The sequence below is a fragment of the Passer domesticus genome, chromosome 3, assembly GCF_036417665.1.
Source record: "Passer domesticus isolate bPasDom1 chromosome 3, bPasDom1.hap1, whole genome shotgun sequence".
NCBI classification, from domain to species: Eukaryota; Metazoa; Chordata; class Aves; order Passeriformes; family Passeridae; genus Passer; species Passer domesticus.
The window spans coordinates 33,929,384-33,948,654 of NC_087476.1; the positions used below are offsets into that span (position 1 = coordinate 33,929,384).

General features: G+C 36.4%; 1 long non-coding RNA gene across 2 annotated transcripts; it reads right to left on the bottom strand.

The window, feature by feature from the left end:
• Positions 1–284: 284 nt before the first annotated feature.
• LOC135296318 (uncharacterized) lies at positions 285–18,429 on the bottom strand. 2 transcript variants are annotated; one of them, XR_010358388.1, is made up of 4 exons: positions 17,940–18,429; positions 9,683–9,767; positions 4,511–7,976; positions 285–1,816 (listed from the first exon to the last, which is right to left on the bottom strand). It is a non-coding gene; the product is annotated as an uncharacterized LOC135296318 (long non-coding RNA). The 2 variants fall into 2 exon arrangements; XR_010358387.1 differs by lacking the exons at positions 285–1,816; positions 4,511–7,976; positions 9,683–9,767 and adding an exon at positions 15,932–16,804.
• Between the last annotated feature and the right edge of the window lie 842 nt (positions 18,430–19,271).

Genomic DNA, 19,271 nt, shown 5'->3' on the forward strand with positions numbered 1-19,271 from the left:
AGTCTTGGCTGACAATAATCTAATATTAACAACAAATATTTTCTCAGTGTGTACACTCATCTTCCCGCAGTGAATAGCTTACCAGTGTTCCTATTGCTCTCTTGGAGGTAATCTGGTCAAATATTGATTAATAAATAAGGCAAAATAAACAGCCCTTACAAAACTAACAAACAAAACCAGAACCAAACCAAAACCCAGAGAAATCCACAAATCCTCAGCTATAAAATACAGATTTATTGGGGTGAAATATGAAAGCTGCCGGCAGTTTTATACACTGCCCGTGTGAGTTTCACAAGAAATCATGGGGGAGAACAGAGTTATTTACATCATACTGAACAGTTATTTACATCATACTGAACGACAGAACTACATACTGTTCTAAGATGAACTTCAAGATGCGTAATTTACTGTGGTTGAAAAATGGAATGAGTAAACCTCTGCCTGATTCACTGATACATGAACAAAGCCACTTCAGGAGATCACCTTGCTCATATCTGAGCTGTGAGTATCACTGAAGTCCCCTCAGTACAGAAGCTCAATTCTGATTTTGAGTGTTTACTTGGAATTTCTATAGACCTACATGAACACAAGTGTTTGAAGATGCTGTTTAGAGTTCAGGAACCCTCTCTGTTAGTGTAGCCAAAACAAAGTAAAAGGGGAGAGGGAGATTAAAAAAATTTAAAAAGCACAGCCTTCCCCCAGCAAACAAAAAGGAAAGCCAAATGTTCCTAAAATTTAACTGCCACAATATTTCACTTAAAAATTAGAAGATAGTAGCAGACAGGAAGAAGAGCAACAAACTAAAGAAAATAGAACCAATATCCATGCAGTCTTTTTTTGCCAGACAGTTATTCTGGGTTTCTATTAGCACTATGCCTGGCAAGGTGCTGGCAGTGGCAGCTGCAGGGTGGTCACTGTGAGGAGAGGACACTGCCAGCTGGACTCCCCCAAGGGTCCCCCAAGGACCCCCCCAAAAAAAAAACAATAAAGAAAGCATAAGACATTGCCTATGGGAATATTGCCAAATTTTCAGTTTATTTTTTTCCTTAATAGAGCTGAGTGAAGTATTTAGTCTTTTTTGGTGTTTCAAAAATAGTATTATTTTGGAATATATCTTTTCACAAGCAAGGCCTTTTGAGACTACAAATGTTTCTAAGAGAAGCATTACATGGTTAGTTAAAGAAATTCCCATATGACACAAATTTTTTTTCTTTCTTTGTATCTTGTCTGCATTCAGTGCAAAAATAATTTCTACTTACCTCCTCCCCCAGATAGTCTCTTAAGACCATAAATTTTTTTGCTTTACAAAATATGCAACTCCTTGGAAAATAAAGTAATATTGATTCAAATTATTACAATATTGCAGAGGTTATTAGTTTTTCATAAGCTACTATTTCCTACAAATTCAATGCATAATTGCACCTAGATTTCTAAGTTATTAATGCTTTTAATGGAATAAAACATTAATACTGAGACCTCAAGTTCACAGCCTACTTTGAAAAAAAAAAATCATTCTGAACGCCCATACCTTACAATTTCTAGCTCCCTGATGTGCATATAAACAACCACTGCAAATTAAAAAGCAAACATCTGAATGTTCATAATCATTCTCTATTTTTTCTGAACATGCACTGGTCCTTCAAGAATGCACTTGAATTCCATGTTCAGCTGATGCTTGAGGTGATGCTGCCACTTCTGTCATAAAGACTGTGAAAGGTATTTAGATATGTGACAAATTGTCTAACCAAACCGAATAGGTTGCAGTTTCTCATGTTTCTGTGTACTGAAGTCTGATTGATTAAGGAGTTCTTCGCACCTAAAAGGAAGACAGAAACAACAAAATGTAATATGAGCTACCACAGTGTGAAGGTAGAATCTTGTGAGGACCACGGTCTAAATAAAAATCAATTAAAGCAGCATTAAAATCTAGGCTGGGAAGGTGTCTGAACTACTATTTGTATTAACATTGAAGTTTTAATAAATTATCTATTACATGGCTTTATTAAATGAACCTTCACTTGAACTAAATTGCCCACTAGCAGCAAAAAATTAGCTTAAAAGCAAAACTATTATTGTAACCCCCACACTGAATTAGCAGCATCAGCTGGGAAAATAACTACATTAAGTTCTCCTAGACTGAGAAGTGACTATGATGTATTCACAAAGCTGAATGTTAGCCTTGTAAGAGTTGAGAAATTAATTCGTACTATTCAGTTTCAGTTTTTCTCAACAAGTTGATGTACTCACTGAAGAAACACATGCAGATTGTTAAAAACTTTTTTCTTAAACTCATCTAAAGTTGGGTTTTTTTCAGCTATATTTGTGTTAATGAAACAGATGGCCATCAGGTAATCAGTACAGTGCAGCTGTTTCACCAGGATGCAGAATTTAGTTAAAAGCTACGAAAAAAATTGACAAATTTAGGCTCCAAAAATTCCTTACTTCAGAGAGAGAAATGAAAAGTAACTAGCTGGTCAGTCTGAAAATGCTCCATTTATACTTTTCCCTAGCAAAAGTTTCAGTTTTACAAATGTTGTTGGGGTTTTTCTGGTTTGTTTGGTGGGGTTTGTTTTTTTTTTTTTGTTTTTTTTTTTGTTTTTTTTTTTGTTTGTTTTTTTTTTTTTTTGTTTGTTTTTTTTTTTTTAATCACAGGCAACTTTAATTATATCTTATGAGAAAGAAATAATTTTGGAGGAAAAATTCAAATTCCTTGTTAAGATATTAAGATATTTGAAGTTTTTCCCCAAATTTTACTCTGCTTCTGAGTAGACATAGCACAAAAAATAGGATCTTCTTAAATCATAGATCACACTAGGATTAAGAACAAAATTACTATCCATTACTTAAAACAGGCAAGAAAAGGAACTACTCCAGACACCCATTGCACTTTTGCTCATGCAAGGACTCATGAGAAGTAGTGATTTTTTTTCCAGCTCTTTTTCCACTGTGCACTTTAACATGGTATATTATATAACTGTGATGGGCAAACACCTGTGCAATCTATGAAAGCAACTCAGCAGGTTCCATGGTCAAATATATCAATACTCTTGGAGCTGTGGCTATGAATTAGCTTCAGGCTCAGCAGAACAAGTGCCACATACATGTCCTAAGTGCAGGGCAATACTGGATCACATCCCTACACCATTATACCCTTGTAGTGGGATAGTCTGTCTCCAGTTTCTTAAGTAAAGGAAAGAATTTTGAATGGAAAGCTACACCCATGACTTTTATCTGTAAACAAGGTTGTCCGCCAACAACAGCTAAACATTGATTTTTACCAAAAGTTTTAGCTCTTCCAGATGTTTTTCTCAACAGGAGTTTTAAACAGAGTTGCTAAACACAATCAATGCTCCAATGCCTCTTCATCTATTCCTGAATACATAGAAGGGTAAATGAAGCAAAGTCAACTTTGTCAAATCAGCATGATTTCAGAGCAAAGCCAGTCCCTTGATGGAAAAATAAATTTTGTCAAAAAGGGAAAAGAATCTCAGATGAAGATGTAAATTACCCTAGTCATGGAATAGCATGTAATAGTGTAACAATTTAAAAGTTTGTGATACCTTCAAAAGGCCATATTTTTCTTTACATTTAAGACATGGAAGACAAAGGTAATATGTGTTTTTCACCTATCATGGTGTGTCAAATTTGAGAATTCTTTTAAGGGAAACATTTTCCAGGAATGATTTCTTTATCTTGGGTAGTGCAAAACTTAAAAATCATGATAACAAGAAAATCAGACAGATTCTACAAGCAGGGGGAACAAAGAATATAAACCGATAGCTGATAGTTGAATAGTCACATTGACATTTCAGAGGTGGAAAAAAGGCTGGTTCGAGATTTATTTTGATAGAAGCTGACTGCCCATGTCCAATGTCTCACTCCGAGGCAGCACACAACAAGGTGGGAAGGCAAATTCTTACAACACCAGCAGAAATGACCCTGGTTTTGTGCTGCAGAACCTCCAAAATATTTTCCACCCATGGAGCAATCTAATTCCAGCTATATCTTCAATCACCATCTCTGTTCAAACTCCTTGGGGGTTGACTACAAGGGCAGACAAGGATTGCCACAGTTGTGATGCTTGCTGAATGAGCTGGTGAAGCAATTGTTTAATTTACACATTCCCTTTGACAGAAGGCATACTTCAATTGACAGCAGCCTGTCCTGATATTCAGTGCCTATGTTTTGGAAGGCCTACTATAAATCAGTAGCTTCAAGAGACTTCTTTCCCAAAATTCGAACAGATTTTTGCTAACATCTACAGCATATCAGAGGGTAAGCTATTCCTTCTCAGTGCCTTTAGTTGACTACTAGATCCTTCTATTCCTCTCAATGTAAATTTTGTTCATAAAAATAAATCCACAAAACTATGGAGAGACAATGAACTTTGAAGGACTTTTCTTGAGGCTTTATGTGGGTTTGAAGATATGAATCAGAGGGATTCCTATCATCATAATTCGTTATTACCCTTGGCTTACCATTTTCTTTTGGAGCTTTTTTTTTGTTTTACCTTCAGGATGAAGACACATCACATTGTGCTGCAGTGCATTCCAGGGTCAGAGAACTGTATCATGAGTTACAGCAAAGCTTTACTTGCTCATCTTGAAAATCTGCCTTTGAGCATCTGCTGTGTGGAGGAATGTTAATGGAAGTGATTTGAAAATGAAACAAGGTACCCAGGCTTCCTGAAGGGTCACAGTCCTATCTGAAACTTGTGCACATGTGGTAGAATCTCAAAATACATATATATCTGCATAAACACAGTTTTTATTAACTAGTTTTCCAGGCTGAGGTTTTTTTCTGCATTATTGTGATGCATGTGAGAAAGGAATGTAAGCCCAATAATTTTAGCAAATCCTATCAGTTTTATATGAATATCTGGACACAAGAGGAATTACTTCTGGTTTGACTATGTCAGGTTATACATTACATGCAAAAGGGTAATCTTTTTACTTATTGATAGAACTAACTGACGATTTGGGGTTTTACTTTTTTCCATGATCTCTTTTATTAGTTTTATTTGTAAAGTGAGAGGATCGATTAACAAAAGCATACTAAGTAATTTGTACAAATTCACTACACTTCTTGTGAAACTACCATTCTGATTTTATTAACAGAAACACTCTTTTGATGCTGATATATGTAGCATCAAAATTAGCTTGCCCTGCTCTGTTCTCTACTACAAGGAATATTTTGGTTATCATTAGAAATCAAGGATGATTATCCAAAGTAGGCAGCACCAAAACTCAGAGGTGGCCCATGAAACATCAGCTGTAACAATGAAGTTTGCTGCTCCATTTTGTAAAAAAAGACAGATAGTAGCTGCCAAATATATTTTATCCTTGGTGTTTCTGGGTCTCCTTGTTGCTTGTAGACTTTCAGGTCTCTTAAGGATGAGGTATATTTTACCATACTGTCAGCAGCCTCACTTGCTGATGCAGAGAGTGGCCTCACAGCAGCTTGTGATTCATAGCTGCTGTCCCATTTCTGGATGCATACCTGCCACCTATGGCAGGCGCTCCTCCCTAAGACTTCTGTATCATTTTCTGCAAAATTCTGAACATGTGAGATGCAAAGATAGTGAACAAGAGAGCAGTGCATCCAGTACATTCTAAACAGAAATATTCATGTTATGCAAATCAAATCTATAGCACACTTGTTTGATTGTTTAGGTATGAGGCAAACTACCTGGAAACAGTTTTCATATGAGATACTGCACTTGTGGTACAACCCTCCACAAATACACATATTTGTGGGATTCATCTCTGTCAGGCTGAGAAAAATCTATGGAAGCGTTAAAGAAGAAAAATTAAAGGTACCTCTGATTTTTTTTCCCCAGAATTCCCCTTCCTGACATCTTTTACTCACCTAACTCTGGGTTTAGGAATAAAGAACAATCTGCATAAAAGAAACCTTAGAAATAATTTAGAGAAGTCGTAAAGCTCCACACTGAACAATTTTGAGGAGCACAGTGGATACAAACTGAAATGTAGAAGGTTCATTTTGAAGATCAAGGAATACTCTTTCCCTGTGAAGGTGACCAAGTAGTGGCACAAGTGGCTTGGGGTGGGTATGGCGCTTCAAGATATTCAAGTTATTCAGATGTGAACCTGAGCAACCAGCTCTAGATGGCCCTGCTTAACCAGAGGGGTGGGACAGGGCATCTGGACATTCCTGCCAACCTCAGCTGTTCTGTGACAATGCCCCTCTACTTGCCTCTGACCTTGCCAGGCAGCTGCAGTGTTTATCAACATGAGACATATTGTTAACTAACACTTTATGTCACCAGCACATCACATGTAAATAAAATATTCTACCCAAATATCTGACTTTAGAGATAGTGGTCTGGAGAGGGAGAATTTTCCAAAGATAACAAAAATCTTAGACTAGGTAAAACCAGTATGCAACATTTGTTTGCATTCACAACAAAATCTGGGATATTCTGGTAGTCCTGGCTATGAACCAGCATTAATAGGAGAATTTTCACCTTTGTCACAACTAGTTACTAACCAAAATAATTAAGCAATCCAATTTTCTGAAATTTAGGAAAATTTATGCTGGATTAGTGGCAGAAAAATCACAAATCAGGTAATGAGATATGAAAGGTTTAAGCCCTCTGCTAAGTTCCTCAGATGAGTAGGTTTGACAGGTTTGGAGGAAACAGTGGGGAACTTCAGGGTCCTCCCCATGCCTCCTACAGATATTCAGATACCAGTGTGTAAGAGAATAGGTACAGAGAGCAACAAATTTACTGACAACACTGAATGCAATTGGAAAGGCTATCCACACACAGTTGCTGTTTATGATAAGAAGCTTCTTTCTACTGTCTTTATAAATAGGATCTTTCCCTTTATCTTTCATTTTGGAATAATTTCAGAGATCTAATTTGTTTTGTCAGGTTTGTAATTATTTCCAGAATTTACATCAGCTCCAGTTTTAACAAGCAATAACAAGGTAAGCTCTAAAGTGTCCCAAACAACAGACATATTCCCAAAATCTTAAACCCACTAGTCCTGCTTAAGTTGACATGACATCATTTTTCCAGCATATTAAACTTAACACCTGTTTGAAAAGAAACACTTGAAAACTGTTACACCAATGATGTAGAAATTGTTTCAATGACCAGAGAAAAAACTCATTCAAGGCTACTAAAACCAACTTTGCTTTTCCCTTCTTTTCCTAGGCTTCACGCTTCTTCAATCCGTAAAGGTTATAAAGAGTACATCAAGTATGTAAGAATTTATTTATAAATGGTCCAAAGGGGAGAGCCAACAAAGAGAAATGATGGGTTAATTGGGTCATATTTTCCTCAGTTTTTTGTTCTAGCACAGAAGGAAAATCATTCAGTCAGCAGCATTGCATTGTAGGATTGCATGTACCAGTGACAGAGGAATCAGACCAGATGTTTCTCCACTTCTAAACAGGTTTTTTTTTTCTCTTTTCTCTTTATATTAAAATAACTGCTGTTCTTACCAGAGATGTTCTTACAGAGGTGGAGACAGCGAGTCAATAGCATTCATACATGAAATCCTATTTTAAACGCTTGTTCTATTGCTACCAGAGGATTGATTTCATTAATTACATACCTTATAAATTCCCTCTGTACTTCATGGAAAAGACACAGCTGTTGTTTTCTCTTATAATGTTTGCATTCATAATCTGTAAGTCCAGTGTTATTTAGCCTAAATAGAGTCCAAAGTTTTCCTTTCTAGAGTGTCTGCACAAGAACTAAAGCGGTGCAAGACCTTCTATCTTTGTAACAGATGCCTAAAAATGGGGATGGGCAACCAGCTTCATTTTTCAGAGCTATTTGAGTTCCGATCCCAGCAGCAAGGATAGGATGGGTTGCATCTGTCTGGATCCTGTGTAGGAATTGAGCAGTATCAGTGTTAAACAGCCACAGGAATCAAGCAGCTTCAGAATTCTTCTAGCCAGAGGAAGAGCTGGAATTGTTCGGGGATTGAACTCTCCTGTGGCTATGGAAAACAAAAGCAGGAAGGAATGGCATCTTGACAATTTGATGATAAACTAGGTAGTGGGAAATAGAATTTGGCAAATAATAATGCTATTATTTTTTCAACTTGTTTTTGCTTTCCAATCAACATTATTTTTTTATTCCCAAATTATTTTTCTATCATATTCTCTTATAACAAAAATTCCCTCTTTCCATCTATATTCATGTAATTTAATTTATATAAATTTTTTTTTTTGTTTTAATCAAACTATAATTTGGTTCATACAATATTCTTGGGATTTTTTTTGTTTCTCCCAAAGAAATAGATCTCTATGTCTACATCAGATAATATATTTCTTCTAATGTGAAAAAACTCCATAAAAACTTCAAAGTTTAATTATATTAAGATTGCAAATAGTGTTTTCCTAAGTTTAATTTTCAGTTTCTTCATTAACTTTGTTTTCTCTATGATTTGAGGAAAATGTGTAAATTTTTTTTTGTTTTAATGTTTTTTTTTTTCAGAAAAGATAAAATGTGAATTCAGGTATTAGGCAGCTTGCCATATCTTGCAAAGTATGAAAGACTGCAGTGGAAAAAACTTAGGGCTTTCTACATTGCAACTGAGATAGAATAGACTGCAAGGACATTGTGGATTTAAGGATCCCACTGTCAAATTTACCAATTAAAGTAGTAATCTGGTACTACTACTTTTAATGACTTTCAATGAGTGATTTTCAGCAGAAGATTTGCTACTTCCTGAATGTCACCATTCACATGGAATTAATAAAACAGAGCTGGGGAATTAAAGTCAATATTGAAAACGAAATACAGCATTAGTGGTCTCAGAACAGTTAATGACATGAACATTTAAAGAGAAGAACACTCCTTATTCTTTTCTTTGCAAAGGTAAAAACTAAATCCCAGGTTTAAATCCACATTTCCTCTGAGTAGATTTCATTTCAAGCTTTACTGCAAATTCAACATAAGATTATACAATGGTGACAAGTATGCACTTTTCTTATAAACCTGTATAAGGGATTTGTAAAATCAGCCTGCTGATGTCACTTGCAGCCAAGACCATTTGCTTTTTGGGTCTCTGAGAAAACAGATATACCCTTTCAGTAATAATATTCCCTTCCAATAAAAAGGTGCTTACCCCAAATTGGAACAAAATTCATAAATTTGAGCTTTTCCATGGAACGTAAATTTTCAAAATATTTTCTTTTGGGAGAATGAAATGGAATATGTAAAAAAATCCAAGCCACAAAGCCAGCTGGCTAAATACCTTAGATAGAAATCACACCAGACCATGGATTTAGCTGCTCCTGAGAGTGGGGAGCCCCGTAAACCAGCAGGGAGGCCCAGTTTGCCTGTCTGGTAGACTGGAGTCTGTCAGGGACTTCAGCAAAATTAATGTGTTCCCGCAAGATGATTTCATTTCACTGAATCTGAATTTTCCAGGGCAAACCAATCCACCAGAATATTTGTCTCATTCTATTGTTCATGCTTTCCATAGGAATAATTTATTGCTTGTTCGTCAATGGGTTCCATACCCTTTTGCAGTATTTGTGGCCACACTACAGTGGGTATTTTTATTGCTACTGGGCAGCCCAACAGATACATCATATACAGACACTGAAATGCAATGCCTCCCATAAAAGTACCACTAACAAAGGAGAATGTGGCAAATTCCATAGGTCCCCTATGTCCTGAGGGTTGTTCTCTTACCTGTGGCTGGCTATGAGAAATGAACATGTAACTCATTAAAAAAAGGATATTAAACTCCAGGTATACAGTTGGATAAAGAAAATATCTGTGAGTAGAACAAAGAAAAGAGGAGTGAAAAAATGGATCTTTCACTGTTATTAAAGCTTCATAAAAGCTGCAGTTTTGTTCCTTTTCCCCCAAATTATTCTTCTATTATATCCTGTTATGATAAAATTCGCCCTTTCTATGTTTATGTTGTTTAATTTATATAACGTATATATGCAGCTAAAATAAGCTCTGAGAGTCAAAAGCAAAAACAGAAGACAGAGAAAATTGCAGGACCTGTTATGGAAGGCTGGAATAAAAAAAGAGTAATTAATGTTAATAAGTCAAATGTTAATATAAATCTTTACAGACTCTCACTATTAGCAATGAGTTTGAGATATCATCAAGTAGTGCTTTAAATTATATCCTTAAAACATCCCAGAAAGAATTTCGAAGCCAAGCAATAAATGTTGAAGCTGAAGTCAAAGAGTTGAAGGTGATTCCTTGATTTCAGCAATTAAATGCATTCAGGAATGTATTACAAGAAATGTTCTGTTGCCTCTCTTTGAAGAGCAGAGCAGATAAAAGATGCTTGACTGGGGGGAAGCAATCATTCCATATTATTTTATTGGTAAAGGCATTAACAATTGCAGTGGCCAATGATGTATTAATATTTCAAAACTCTGTGCTGAAGAGTTTTGACAAGGAAAACATTTTACAGGGTGCACATATAAAAACATGTAGAGAATCTTTATCATTAAACCTATCCACAATTCTTTCTTGACATCTTCTTTGAAAAATGATAGGTAGGAAATTAAACTCTTGAATCTTGTACCCTGTAATGACGGCAAACACATCCGTTTGTAAGATTTTTTCTTTATCAAAAAAAGCCAAAAAATTGCTTGACTTCATTTTATGGAATCTGAGTGTGTACCTTGTTAATATGGTGAAAATAGCACTTTTGAGCCAATTGATTATTAAGTTTAAAAAGTTCTAATCACTGATCTTCTGTCAAAATGAGACGGATATCCAAGAATGTGATTTTAGTTAAAGGAGAAACAAATAAAAAGGAAACCCCCAAGACACAGGTAACAAAACTGATATTGTCTTTTTTTACAGTTCTTACGCATCAAAGAAATATTGTATATGAGTTCACATAATGAAAATTACCATATTCACAAAGAAGCCAAAAATGCAGATTTAATCTTAGTTATTGCATGTTCTTCTTGAATTCCTAATACTTCTGTCTTTAAATGCCAGGATATGGGGGGAAAAGTATATGTCAACAGAAATACCAGATTTTTAAAGAAACATAATCTATGTTTCAGTGACCTTATCCTCATTTTTCTTGGACATTCATTTTGTTCTAATTGGTATTCCAGATATTCAGTCTTTATTTCATTATGTTGACAGTTTCTGAAGCAGAAGCCATCAGTTTGTAGGTGCTGTGGAGCACTCAATGGGTGCTCCATTGCACAAGGAGTTCAATTTGTGCAAGCGAGCTAAAATGAGATGGAACCAAAGTGGCCAAAAGATCACTTAAAAGCATATGAAACCGATGCATGTTTTTGTATTAGAAAAAGCAGGGTTTCGCTGCTAATTGTGTTTCAGAACTTCTCATTATTCAATACTTTCAACAGATGCTATCTACTGAGATGGTCAAGGATGAAGGGATATACAAACCAGATTGTTCTATCCATATTCCATGTTGTAAACCATCAAAAAAATCTGACTATTCTGAATGCTTCAGCAGATTGTTGCAGGCAAAATTTATTCTACCTTTGTGCATTTCAAAGGAAATGGTCTCATGGAAGTACTGAACAAAAGAAATTGAGAACTGAAGGACTGCATTTTTCTCAGCCAAAGAAGAACATAATTAGCAACACAGAAAACTGCAATTGTTCAGCAATCTGACCTCTGTGAATTACTTCAAACTGAAGAAAATGAGACTTTTATTTGACAGTTCATTAGGAACCTGTATTTTACGTGGGATATTTTAACCATGCAAATAAAATCAAAATTCATTAGTATAAAGTAGGATATTACAGTGAGAGCCAGTTTTGTGTGTATCCATGAAAACTAGCCAGTCTTTGCATAAACTCAAGGTAATGAAGATAGTTTTAATTGTGGTTAATGGGATGTTGAGGGATACAGATTATCTCAACCTGTTAAACTAAAGTCAAACAAGCATCTTTGTGTTTGCCATTGTTTATATTTGCATCAAATATTACCCTCTCAAAATTAAACAAGCCCTTGTAAAAAACCACATTTATAAGATGGACTAAATATATCTGTTAATTCCAGAATTAGTTGAGTTCCCTAAAAATATATTTAAAATATTATTTTTCTTTCATAATGAAAATATTCCAATTTACAATCTATGCAGTCATATGTACAGTATATTTCCTTATATTAAAATTTGTTAGTAAAAGTTGCTCCAAGCACACACTTGAAAAGAAATGTGTAGGCTAAGATCCAGAGTTCAGCCACCTTTATATTTTTAAGTTTGAAAAGTGCAGGAAAACCCCTGCCTCTCTGGAGTAAAAGACTGAAAATTCTAACTGACTTTGGGACAGTCAGGATTTTACCATAATTGCTTTAAAGTCTTACCCTGCTTGGCCCAAATTCCTCTAGGATTTTGGAAGCCATTCACGGGATCTTGGTAGATCAGTGAAATGCAGCCCTGGGGCTGTGGGAGGCTGACTCAAACAAGGTTGTGGGGGTTCCCATCCATTGTACATCCAGCCCCCTCCACACCCCATGTATCCAAGAGCATTGCTGGGGATGACCTGCAGCCACCTGATTGAGGACAACTTCATTTAGTGTTGTTCTGAACTTGCATCATCAGCTGAACCGTCTCATTGATACTCATTTCACTTGGGTTCAACTAAAATAAATGGCTGATAAGTCAAGAAACAGTGCTGACTCCCCACTGCCGAAGGGCAGCTGGAAGACTGCAACCTCAGAAAACCAGACTGCTCCTGGAGTTATCAGATCAAAGTGTAATAAAGTGCTGAAAGATACAGACAGACCAGTTATGAAATATGCAGACAACATGTTTGACCTCAGAACAGCTTTTGGGGAGAGGTGAAAAGATGTTCAGGACAAAATTCACTTGAAGCGTTCAACTTCAGCTCTGTTCTGTAAAGTCATTAGTCTCATCAGACTTTTTTTTTTTTTTTCAAGCAATACTTTTTTAAAAAAACAAGGAGTTGAATAAATTCTATTCATTTCTTCTCATTAAAATCCTTCTCACTTGTGCAAAATTTATTAATCAAATATTGTTCCTTTACAGCAGACATATATTGCAATAGAAGCAGAAGCAGATGGAAAAAGCAAAGTATAAATGGTAAAAGTTAAATACTTAATACTTAACAGAATGTTACCTTACTTTAAATGTTCTATATTTCAAAGCTGACAGGTATAATTTGGCTTTAAAGTGTACAATAGGATGCTTTCAGAAGCCTTTACTTCTTTCACATTGAAACACACCTTCATTGTCTTGCACATTATAAAGTTTATTCAAGTATTATGAAGATTGTACTTACTACTTTAAAAAAGTGGTGCTCACAATTGTAATTACTGAGAATTACAGAAAGGTTTACCAATAGGCCAAAACTGTAGCCTTACCTTGGGCACCTTCAGAAGAGTGAAACAAAGACCAAAGAAAGGTTTTTAGAAGGAAACATGAGGAATCCTGGTCTACATTTACCCTCAACTAGAAGTAAGAAACCCTGTTGTGAGAAGACACTCTTGAAAAAGAGAATCCATATGAATTCATCATGAATCCCAAAACTTTACACCACAGTTTATCCAAAAAAGAGGGCAAGTTGGAAGTAGGAGTATCAGTATAATTGATTAGAATTGATCACTGTAAAGTTCAACAGGTTTGTATGATAACTATTCAGCAGATTTGTAGATAACTACATTTATTTTTAATCTTGAGTGAATTAGGGTAATGATATTTCTAGCATTGTTTTATTGTATTGTATTATATCAATAACATAACACATATATTTTATAATATGCATAATACATTAATTATATTAATTATATTGTATTGTAATAGAATACAATATAATTAATATTACAGAATATTATAATTTATTATAATTTATTAGTATATTGATGAATTCTACATTTGCTATATGCTGCCATATAGCATTTAGGGTGAGTATTTAATTTCAATAGATTCAAGTATTTGAGCCTAAAAAGTAATGCTCATAGACTAAAAAATGTAATAAGGAGCTGAGAGAAGTGAAACAAAATATCTGGAAAAGCTGAGAAGCTGTACTGGTCATGAGAAGGAAGAAAGTTGAAGGAAGATAAAAAGACAGTACATTAATCTCATGATCAGCAGAACAAGACATAATTCTTTAATTCCCAAGTTGCATATAATTTTATAAAATTGTTATTCTTCTGTGTAACGTGGTGTGTTCTTCTGCATTGTAGTGTCTTAATCCATAAAAATTTATCAAACATTTTTTTGATAGTCTCAGGACACTAGGAGTAATGAAGCAAAATCAGTACTCTTTCTTCATTCAGGAATCTTATCTAGGAGCCAAAATCCATGGTAGTATTAACAGTGATCAGAATGTAGACTTTGACCCTGTGCTTCATTCATGGTTATAGAACAGAACATCTGGACCTCAGAACACGGAGACTTGTAAAGGGAATTGTACCTCCTATTGTGAAGCTAATAGAACTCTATTCAGAATTACAAAAGTACTCTCAGTGATCTCATCATCCTGATCCAAATTTGATCAAGGGACATAGCATTCTGAAATGCATGAATCTGAATTTTAATCAATATAGACTCTGAATTTTAACCAATATAAACAAAAGGAAAATTTTCCATATATTTGTACCAAGGGGTTCAGCTACAAAGCAGTGGCTGTAGCAAAAGTATGTTTTATGGACCTCTAAAGGTACATTTGTATGTTTACCTGTTTCCTACATAAGACAATAATAAATATTTAACTTCTCCTGCTTCCTTTAATATCTTCCTAAGCAGTAAATTATGCTGTGTCCATAGTCCTCTAAAATGTAAATCAGGTTCCGCACAATAAAATTAATGAACAGTGTTGCTAAGAGCCAGGTGTTGGAGCCTGAATGAAATGTCTCCTGGGAACTCAGACTTTGGACCATTAGCCATGGCTAATGGGCATGGCTATTTTATAAACAGAAACAGATGTCCCTCTAGAACAGTCCTCATTTGGTTAGTGTGCAGGTACCAGGTATTATCTTAAAGCAAACTTTATACATTGATCTGAAGGATTTTGGAAAGCAGGAGTGGTGATATTGGCTCATCTTTTACTCTGAATTTATTTGATAATACATCTACTTGCTACGGTGGCAGAAAACAGTGCAGAATTCTTTTATTGCAAGAGGCTAAATTTACAAGAGCATGTTTGACTAAATGCATAGTATCTCTGAAAGTACACAGAATATGCCAAGGTACCTTTTTTCCTTCCCCAAACAAAATGCGGCCTTTTTAAAGTGTTCTGAGGAGAGAAAATGAAAGATGCCAGATGACAAACGCTAAGTGCTCATTGCTTAGCAAACACGCTGAATAAATATCACAAACTTTGTAAAGCCATTAAGTACAGGAACTCATTCCACTGAAGCCCAGAGTAGCAACACAAAGAAAGAGTTAGCACTACTCTCATGATAATATAGTTGAAGGCAACTGAATTATATCTAAATTGAATGTGAAGAGACATTTATTTTGGTTCAACTATGTTGTAACACTGTCTTACTTCATAATACACTCAAGTATTTCATTTTAGGATAATGAAAAGAGTCATGACAGAAATGACACCACCTTACAAAAATTAACACGACATAATAAAATAAGTCTTATTAAACTTAAACTTTACTCTGCTCTCTGTACTTTCCTCTCTGCAATAAAGCAATGGGCATGCATTCATATACAGCCAATTAATTATCTTTCAGTTGATTTACTAATATATAGTATTCCTAATCCTTGCATAGTGACAAACATGAAACACAAACTTTAACATTACTTATACTCTATGTTACTGCATATGAGAGTAAAACAGAAGGTCTAAGAGTTGTCACAAAGCTGTGTGGAAAGCTACAGATAGGGAGAAGATTTGTAAGTCTAGCTCTCTGCCAAAGGCAAACTACATAGAAAAAAAAGGACTCGACCAGATTCATTACAGAGCCTATCATAATGAAAATTTAAACATAAGCCAAAGGCACTTGTGTGAAAGCAGAAATTATTTACTTTTCCAGCAGAAAAAACAATCTCATGTTCTCAACAGAGAGGGTTATTCACAGGATAGCATACATTGCTTACCAAGTTATAGAGTATCTGTTTTAACGGTTGCAGCCATGTATTAGCTTGATAAACAAATCTTATTCTTTAACAAAGTCAACTTATAGCTCTGTAATTAACCAATAGAGGATAATTAGCAAAAGGCAAACTGGCCAACTGAACAACCCAAAGTTTGAATCTAAGGACAAATCTTGTTGGACACATATGTTATCAGTACTGAAAATGCCATTTAGTATGTTTACAAGAGAATTCTCTGCGATTTTAAGAGCTTGATAGTGTAATATTCTATTTTCATTTTTTAAATTAATTATAAAAATGTTTATTAATTGTAGCAAACATTGTGAATTGTTTGCTACCAGCATACCAGAACCAAAGGACATGCTGGGTCACCTGAAGGTCACCAAGTCAGAGCTGGAATTGCAGTGTGATGTTATCTAAACCATCTCACTCCTCTGTATCTGCTACTGCTGTCAGAGAGCCCAAACAAAAAGTGCAAAGAGTGAGATCATGAGCCAGCGGCTGAAGAAGGTTTTGGATCCTGCTTGTGAAAAAAGGGAAAAAAAGGCAGATGAAAAATGAATGTTTCATCTTTGTAGCTCTCTGGCAGAGATAAATACAAAACTGTCAAGTGTGGTCAGTGGTCAAGTAAGGTTCAAAAAACCAGCACAGATTCTTCTTCCACAGATAAATGACAAGATATGGATGCGCTCTCCTCACACCCACGTCATTCTTGCCAAGAGCTCTGGAAAGTGGTGTATTCAAGCATTCAGATGAAGGCCAGTGTTTACTGGAATCTGCTGTGAATTGCAAGAGGATACATATATTATTAGGCCTCAGAACATTCATTGGCTCCATCTGGGGAAATAGTTTCCATACTCTCAATACAGGCTGTATCCCCTGAAGGAAATTCTGCAAAAAATCATTTAAATGAATTGAAGCAACACTTACCACAAAGAGAGCCAATAAGGTCACAAACTTGACAATAAAACTACAGAAAGTGGGCTGCTAACCTGCAACAGTTCTAACCCAGTGTTTCTGTCAGATAATTTTCTGAGGCAGATTTCACTACAATGTTACTGTTAGAAGTGGTAGGGGATTAAACTTCTCCCAGAAAACAAAACCAAAAACCAAACCAAACAAACAAAAACAAAAAAAAACCCTCAAACTAACCAAAAAAACCTCAAGCAAACTTTAAACAAATCAAAAGGAGAACAGGTTAGGACTGTAAACCCACTTTTTTTCCTAGCACTTCTGTTTCCATGTGTACAGCAAGTACTTGCTCTGCCACATAGGATGGTCACACTGGCTAATGTCTGATCTAGGTCTGATCTTCAACCAAACAAAGTGGTGCATCAGGCAGCAGGTCTGGGTATCCTGCTTTGGTAAATTACACTGGAATATCTGTCAACAACTGGCAGCCTTCTGAGAGCTGCCTGGAAAAAGTAGCTTTTTTCAGAGAATCACAGAATATGCTGAGTTGGAAGGTACACACGAGAATTGTCAAAGTCCAGCTCCTGGCCCTGCACAGCACCATTCCCAAAGGTCACACCAGGTGCCTGAGAGCATTGTCCAAATGCTTCTTGAACTCTGTCAGGCTTGGTGCTGTGACTCCTTCCCCAGGGAGCCTGTTCCAGGGCCCAACCACCCTCTGGGTGAAGAGCCTTTCTCTAATATCAAACCCAAACCTCCCCTGACACAGCTTCAGGCCATTCCCTCAGGTCCTGTCTCTGGTCACCACAGAGCAGAGATCAGTGCCTGTCCCTCCTCTTCCCCTCACGAGGAAGCTGTAACTGCAGTGAGGCCTCCCCTCAGTCTCCTCCAGGCTGAGCAGACCCAGTGCCCTCAGCCTCTCCTCACAGCTTCCCCTCAAAGCCGTTCACCAACTTTGTTGCCCTCCTTGGACACCCTCTAATAGTTTAAAGTCTTTCTTACATTGTGGTGCCCAAAACTGTCCCCAGCACTGGAGGTGAGGCCACCCCAGTGCCGAGCAGAACAGGACAATCCCCTCCCTTGACCATCTGGTGATGCTGTGCCTGATGCCCCCAGGACAGGGTTGGCTCTCCTGGCTGCCAGGGCACTGCTGGCTCACGTTTCAACTTGCCATTGACCAGGACTCCCAGGTCCCCTTCCCTGGCACTACTTTCTAGCATCTCATTCCCCAGTTTGTCTGCATATCCAGGATTGCCCATCCCAGGTGCAGAATCCAGCACTTTCCCTCGTTGAACTTCATGTGGTTGGTGGTGGCCCAGCCTTTCATTTGTCAAAGTCTCAATTTGTCTCCCTGCCCTGGAGGCAGTAAGTAGCTGCTCCCAGTTTTGTATCTTCTGTGAACTGGCCCAGTATCTCTTCCAGTCCTGCCTCCAAGTCATTTATGAAGATGTTGAAAAGCACAGGGATAAGGATGGAGCCCTGTGGAACCCCACTAGTGACAGGTCACCAGTCTGATGTCACCGCATTCACTACAACCCTTTGTGCCTGATCCTTTTGTAGATCCTTTTTGTTATGTGATTGTGGATTATTGTGACATTGAAAGTTTTCAGAATTGACTAGTCTTTATTCAGTCTGGGAAACTGCAAATATGTTCATGCTGAGCTGTAAAGAATACCAATAAAAAAGAAATATCACACAAAAAATCACATTGAGACAAAGAATAACAGAAGCCTAGACTATTAAGTGTTTTGGAGTTGCAAGTTGGTTTAATATGAGAACATGGTTTGAAATACCATAACATTTTCTTATGTAGAGAGAAATTTCTGCAGTGTTCTTGTGTTCTTAACTTCACAACCCTGGTGCACTTTATAAGCTTCTTAGATCTGAATTCTTTCTTTCCCCCTAGTTCAGTGACATAGTCTTTGATAGGCCAGACCACTCAGTTAACAACACCTTTCAGTTATCAACCAGGAAGAATTTCCTTATGAATAATGCCTCACTGTTGAATTAACATTAAGATGTTGATGTCACTCCTATCATAGTTTACATTGTAAAAGGCAGGTACATTAACATTTCTATCAAGACACTGTATTATACATGCTGAGCCAGTTTGAATGCACAGGGGATAGAGCAGTAGCTAGGCACTTTTTACGGAAAAAAGTGTCAACATCACCACATCAGCCAAGAAACACTTGTACTCTTTCCTTCTCCTCCTTCCCTTTCTTCCCCATCATAGACTTCCTCTTGTTTTAGGAGTTTTCACTTTTATTTTATTCCTTAGGACACAGATAAGTTTTTTAAACAAGTCCATCTGTTCCATTATTGTTACTTATT